Genomic DNA, 6,600 nt, shown 5'->3' on the forward strand with positions numbered 1-6,600 from the left:
GGGTCCCTTCCAACTTTACAATTCTATGATCTTGCAGAGAGAGCTCTCATTTTAAGTTGTGGGTGAACACATCAGACGACACAGCGATTCTTCAAACAGCTCTTGTTTATTCACAGGCCAGAACAGAACTGAACTGAAGGGTTCAGCCAGCCTGCTTATACAGAGCTCCACTAGAGCGCAACAGTAACCATTTTCTGTAACTACCCAATCACTGAACGTCACTTTTAATTCCTTATTTGCATATGTGGACCTGAGTGAAAACTATCTACAGTATCCCCCTGCTGGCCCAGGGTGAGAACTTCAGTACATAACAAAAGGAGAATTGACTTAGATCTCAATCTTTCTTGTTCTCACGCACAGATCTTGCTTCCCATATGGCGTTTCCACACTCATGGATTCCGTTGGCGAGAGGTGGGTACGGAGTTTTTAAAACCTCGCAACCACCAATGACCGTTGTTTCGTTTCGCCTTTCCACCCAAAGGAGCGGCTGCGATTGCCAAGAGAAACGAGGAGGGCTTTGGCACAGACCCTGCGCCTCCTTCCTTCCCAGCCTTTGGGAGACCACGATTCTCTCCTCCTTACTTGGGAGATGCGCTTTTTTTAAGGCGCCACATGTAAACAACAACAACAACAAAGCAGTGCAGGAGGAGGGGCTTCCACAGAAGCCCCGCCCCTTGCCTCTATCTGCGCCCTGGGCGCAAACGTCTGAATGGCGACAGGGCGCCTCCTTTAGGGTCCCTCTCATTGCAGGCGAAGGATCTCTTCCTCCTTTAAGATGGCAAGCGGGGAGGGCGGCGGTTACAGGTGCGTCCCCGCCCTCCCTTTCATTTTAACGACATAGAATTAATACCAATAATACAATTGATAATAATACACGGAAGTCTGAAGAGAGGAAGGCGGTGCTCAGTTGCAGAGGGGAAGGAGCGGGGCTATTTGGCGTCCCATGCCGGGGAAAGGAGGAAAGGAGGTGGGGGGTGCGGAAAAGGTATGCAAGGGCGCAGCCAGGGTGCAGGGGCGCAGCCAGGATTTAAGGTTTTTTTGGGGGGGAGGTAGGACATCCTCTGTGTAGTGGATTCGGAATGAAATGTCTCAACAACAGTGGTTTTACAGTGGTCCCTTGGTTCTCAAACTTAATCCGTTCCGGAAGTCCGTTCCCAAAACCAAAACGTGCCAAAACTCAGCAAAGAGCAGTTAAAAGAGCTGAACATAGCAGACCTAGTAAAAGAGGCAGAAATATTTTATCCCACCACAAAAAAGGCTCTGCTCGTCTCTTGCTCAGCCATGCACCACTTGTACCATACAGCAGTCATGACGCACCTTCCCGAGAGAAAAAATTGTACACCCTGCCTTGTGGGGCATCTTTGGGAGAAGAAGCTAAGGAGGAAACCCGACACAAATCCCGAGTGGAGTTCCAGATGGTTGGATGGCGTCTCGTATGCCTCCTTCCAGCAACGTCTGCAGCCAAGTTGGTGCCACATGTACTGTTTTGCTTGAGGCTGGGAGGAGGGGCTGGCCAGTGTCAGACAGTGCCGGATATACGCATAAGCTAAACAAGCTATAGCTTAGGGCCCCACTCTCTTGCCCCCCCAAATATGCTTCTTCTTAATTGTATTTCACCATTAATACACTTCCTCTTAATTGTATTTCAGTTCAACAATTTCTTTGATAAAATACATATTTTGTTATGTGCAAATGGCTTGAGATACCTGTGAGGTCCATAAATTACCATATAGCATATATTTGACACAAAAAAGTGACCATTTGTTGTTGACAAAGGACAGCTGGACATAGAAAGGGCCCCAGTACCTTCAGGAGCTTAAAGGTAAAGGGACCCCTGACCATAAGGTCCAGTCGTGGCCGACTCTGGTGTTGCGGCGCTCATCTCGTTTTACTGGCCGAGGGGTCAGTTTCCGGGTCATGTGGCCAGCATGACTAAGCCGCTTCTGGCGAACCAGAGCAGCTCATGGAAACGCCGTTTACCTTCCCGCCAGAGCGGTACCTATTTATCTACTTGCACTTTGATGTGCTTTCGAACTGCTAGGTTGGCAGGAGCTGGGACCAAGCAATGGGAGCTCATCCCACCGCGGGGATTTGAACCACCGACCTTCTGATCGGCAAGTCCTAGGCTCTGTGGTTTAACCCACAGCGCCACCCATGTCCTCATCAAACTTAAATCCAGCCCTGGTGTCAGCCTTCATGGAATCCTATTTCCCTCCCTCACAGCAGGCTGCCAGTAATGGATGGACAAGGAGTTCTTACCAATGTCTTTTATTCAATATTCACAGAGAGAGGCTTAGAAATGTCGCCTCTTGGGGTAATGGTGTTGCTCCAAGTAATCTCCTCCCCACTTCCCTTCTCAGTCGTCAACAGCACCAGCCCCCTTACGAAGGCTGCTGAAGGCCAATTGCCTCTTAGCCCTCTGTTCTCCTACTTTCACTGTTCACCATGTTCTGGGAGAAGGGGGGTCTGGAATGCTCTCTAGTGATAACATGTCAACCAGCTGTTTCGACTCTGCTCCTCCCCCTCCTCTTCTCCCATTATTTCCCAGCTTTGCCCCTCTTCAGTCTCTGAGCTGTGACCCTCTGCAAACCACCATTGTAAATCTATACAGTGGTACCTCGGGTTACATATGCTTCAGGTTACATACACTCCGCTAACCCAGAAATAGTGCTTCAGGTTAAAAACTTTGCTTCAGGATAAGAACAGAAATTGTGCTCTGGCGGCACAGCAGCATCAGGAGGCCCCATTAGCTAAAGTGGTGCTTCAGGTTAAGAACAGTTTCAGGTTAAGTACGGACCTCCGGAATGAATTAAGTACTTAACCTAAGGTACCATTGTACTGTCCTCCCCTTCTCGGGAAGGTTTCCTTCTCCAATGTCCTGTCCCTGACAGGCAGCCTAGGACCTTCAGGCACACTGCCTAGGCTTGCACCCTGGGGAGGTCCCTTCCCTAATGCAGCAAAAACAGGGTGGGAGGCAGCAGTTATGAGTTACCAGTCTCTGCAGCCACAGCAGGTGCTGTGATTCTCCAGTTTGACTTCATGCCTGGATGCACACTCCATTCTCTCTCAAGATAGATAGATGCCAACAAACAACCTTTAGTACATTTATTTCCTCTTGTTTAGCAAATAATGGCAGGTGAGTGCGAGATTTTACTTTCGTGGGCTCCATGATCACTGCAGATGGTGACAGCAGTCACGAAATTAACAGACGCCTGCTTTTGGGGGGAAATGTATGACAAACCTAGACAGCATCTTAAAAAGCAGAGACATCACCTTGCCAACAAAGGTCCGTATAGTTTATAGTTTCTTTATGGTCCAGCTCTCACTTCCATACATCACTACTGGGAAAACCATAGCTTTAACTATATGGACCTTTGCATGGATCACTGCCTTGCCGTGGCGAAGGGGCTTGAATAACTCTAGAAGCTATGAGCTATGCCCTGCAAGATGGACAGGTCATAGTGGAGTGTTTTGACCAAACATGATGGAGCAGAAACTGGCAAGCCACTCCAGTATCCCTGCCAAGAAAACTCCATGGACAAAGACAACAGGCACATAGGGCTAGATAAGACTTTTGTCTGATTCGTCATGTCTCTTTTTAATAATCAGTAAAGGCAACCGACAAGAGAATCTTTCCTATTTGTGGACAAGGGTGGCGCCCAAAATGTTGGCTTTTGGAACTTCAAACCTGAGCATTCAGCCTTGTACTTGTTTCCCAGGCCAAGTGAAATGTTTGGATTTATAGGAATTAGGTCAGAAGGGGATTCACAACCAACAGTCAGATGCTTTTGCTGCCCAAGCATGCAGTGTATTAAGCAACTTTCCTTCCGCCAAACAAGTTAGGGAAAACTCAGAGCCGGCTGCATCAACAAAAACAATTCCTGCGGTCTGCAAAGAGCAATCCAACTATAATGCTGGTATAATCTTCCTATATACGTAGAAACGCAAGACTGTTGTCGCACAGGCCTCATTGGAAGATTCGTAGTGCCACACCACACCCCTTGGATTTGCATGAAGGCAGGGAAGGGCAGAGGGCCAAAGGAGAAGGCAGGTTTCAAAATGAAGGTTTAAACAAATAAAAGAGGCCTGAATAAAGGTACACATCTGCTGTAAGGATACTGGAGGGGGAGGACTTGGAGGAGCTGGAAGGTTATGGGGATCTTGGAGGAGCTGAGCGGATGTGGAGCTTGAAGGGGCTGTGAGGATATGGGGCCTTGGAGAAGCTGTGGGGGGGATTGAAGATGTGAGGGAATGACGGGTTGGGGTTTGGTGGGGGTAGGCAAGGTTGGTAAGCAACAGAAACAGTGGTAGCAGTTCCTAGGTGTTGTGATGAAAGCAGGGTGGGGTGTGGTTTTTTGTGTGTCTCAGAGCACTTAGGAGAGAATATTAATTGAATAACTTTCGCCACAAAGACAGGCATCCATTCTAACATTTATGAACTGGATTTTAAAGAGCTATGTGTTCTTTATTTCCAAGAAAAAAATAAATAACTCTGTAAACATAAGCTGAAAATTTGGTGGGCGTAGGATGGGGTCAGGAAGCCTCAGGCCTGGAGGTCAAATATACTTTTACATATCATTACAGCCACCTCTGCTACATGGCCCCTCATAAAGCTGCTCACAAGGTAAGCTGCTCACAAGGAGAAAAAAAAGGTTCCTCATCCTGAATAGCTCAGGTGGTTAGAGCATGGTGCTGCTAACACCAAGGTTGCAGGTTCGATCCCTGTAGGAGACAGCTGCCTATTCCTGCATTTGATCCCTGTAGGAGACAGCTGGTTCGGCAGAGTAGACCTGAAGAAGCGTCTCCTCCCCCATCGTCCAACCCAGACACAGAGATCCAGTGCCGAAGGCCTTCTGGCGGTTCCCTCCCTGCAAGAAGTGAAGTTACTGGGAACCAGGCAGAGGGCCTTCTTGGTGGTGGCACCCACCCTGTGGAATGCCCTCCCATCAGATGTCAAGGAAACAGAAAACTATCTAACTTTGAGAAGGCATCTGAAGGCTGCCCTGTTTAGGGAAGTTTTTAATATTTGAAGTTCTATTCTGTTTTAAGTGTTCTGTCCATAGCCACACAGAATGGCTGGGGAAACCCAGCCAGATGGGCGGGATATAAATAACAAAAGTATTTATATTATTATTATTGCATGGGGTTGGACTGGATCGACTACTTCCAACTCCGCAATCCTGTGATTCTATCCCTGCTACAAAATATGCCATGTTGGTATAAAGTGTTAAAACTATCTGTAGGAATTGTGCTTGGCAAAGCAAAACAAGCCATTTTTTTACCGCCCAGTAATATGGCTGGTAGGGACGCGGGTGGCGCTGTGGGTTAAACCACAGAGCCTAGAACTTGCTGATCAGAAGGTCGGCGGTTCAAATCCCCACAACGGGGTGAGCTCCCATTGCTCGGTCCCTGCTCCTGCCAACCTAGCAGTTCGAAAGCACATCAAAGTGCAAGTAGATGAATAGGTACCACTCCGGCGGGAAGGTAAACGGCGTTTCTGTGCACTGCTCTGGTTCACCAGAAGCAGCTTAGTCATGCTGGCCACATGACCCAGAAGCTGTCTGCGGACAAACGCCGGCTCCCATGGCCTATAGAGCGAGATGAGCACCACAACCCCAGAGTCGGTCACGACTGGACCTAATGGTCAGGGGTCCCTTTAATATGGCTGGTATTTCCTTTGGTGTCGCCATAGTATCCAAGTTGCCATCATCTTAAAGCAGCCATAGTGCACATTTTTTTTTATGGTGGGTGAAATCTCTTCATTTTATCTGACCTCTCACTTGCACATGAAAAACCATTCAGTTTTCTAACTCCCCCCCCCCCAAGAAGTCTCGCTTACACACAGGAGGTTACGTTTGGTTTTATTAGATAGAAGAAGCACATTCTTTTTTCTTAAAGGCAAGTGTGGGCATTAAAACAAACACAGTGTAGAAATAAACCGCAGGGATATTATCTGTGCGTATCGCGTACATTCACCGACGCCACTCTAACGAACCGGAATGGAGCCAACGCATTCTTCGGAGGAATAGGGCAGATCGTCACAACACAGTAAGGCAGGTGAAATGGTTTGGTACAGAATTCTCTTAGCGCAGGCCAACGTCTTCCCAAACGCGACGCCTGTGCAAACCCAATGGTCCCCTTAGAAGCCAGCATACCCTTCCCTTCTCTCGTGACGCCACCCTTGGCAGCTAACCAATGCGACTCTTTCCGCATGCTCAGCCATGGCACAACATGCTCACTTCAAGGAGAAACTCTGGCCCCTCGCAGGGGGGCATCAAACAGGAGGCCCCCACCAAGGTCCCTGGAATGCAGTGTTTTTGCTGACCTGGGTACAGTCATACCTCATGTTACGGATGCTTCAGGCTACCGTATTTTTCGCCCTATAAGACGCACCTAGTTTTTGGAGGAGGAAAACAAGAAAAAAAATATTCTGAATCTCAGAAGCCAGAACAGCAAGAGGGATTGCTGTGCAGTGAAAGCAGCAATCCCTCTTGCTGTTCTGGCTTCTGGGATAGCTGAACAGCCTGCATTCGCTCCATAAGACGCACACACATTTCCCCTTACTTTTTAGGAGGGAAGAAGTGAGTTTTATAGAGCAAA

General features: G+C 48.2%; 1 long non-coding RNA gene across 1 annotated transcript in view; it reads right to left on the reverse strand.

Moving 5' to 3' along the window:
* Positions 1 to 5,844: 5,844 nt before the first annotated feature.
* LOC309360385 overlaps positions 5,845 to 6,600 on the reverse strand; it is a 115,741-nt gene continuing 114,985 nt past the window's right edge. Inside the window, exon 2 of the long non-coding RNA XR_014164083.1 lies at positions 5,845 to 6,363. This is a non-coding gene — a long non-coding RNA (uncharacterized lncRNA). The remainder of the gene's footprint in view (positions 6,364 to 6,600) is intronic.

This window comes from Podarcis melisellensis, assembly GCF_964234715.1.
Source record: "Podarcis melisellensis genome assembly, chromosome: 17".
NCBI classification, from domain to species: Eukaryota; Metazoa; Chordata; class Lepidosauria; order Squamata; family Lacertidae; genus Podarcis; species Podarcis melisellensis.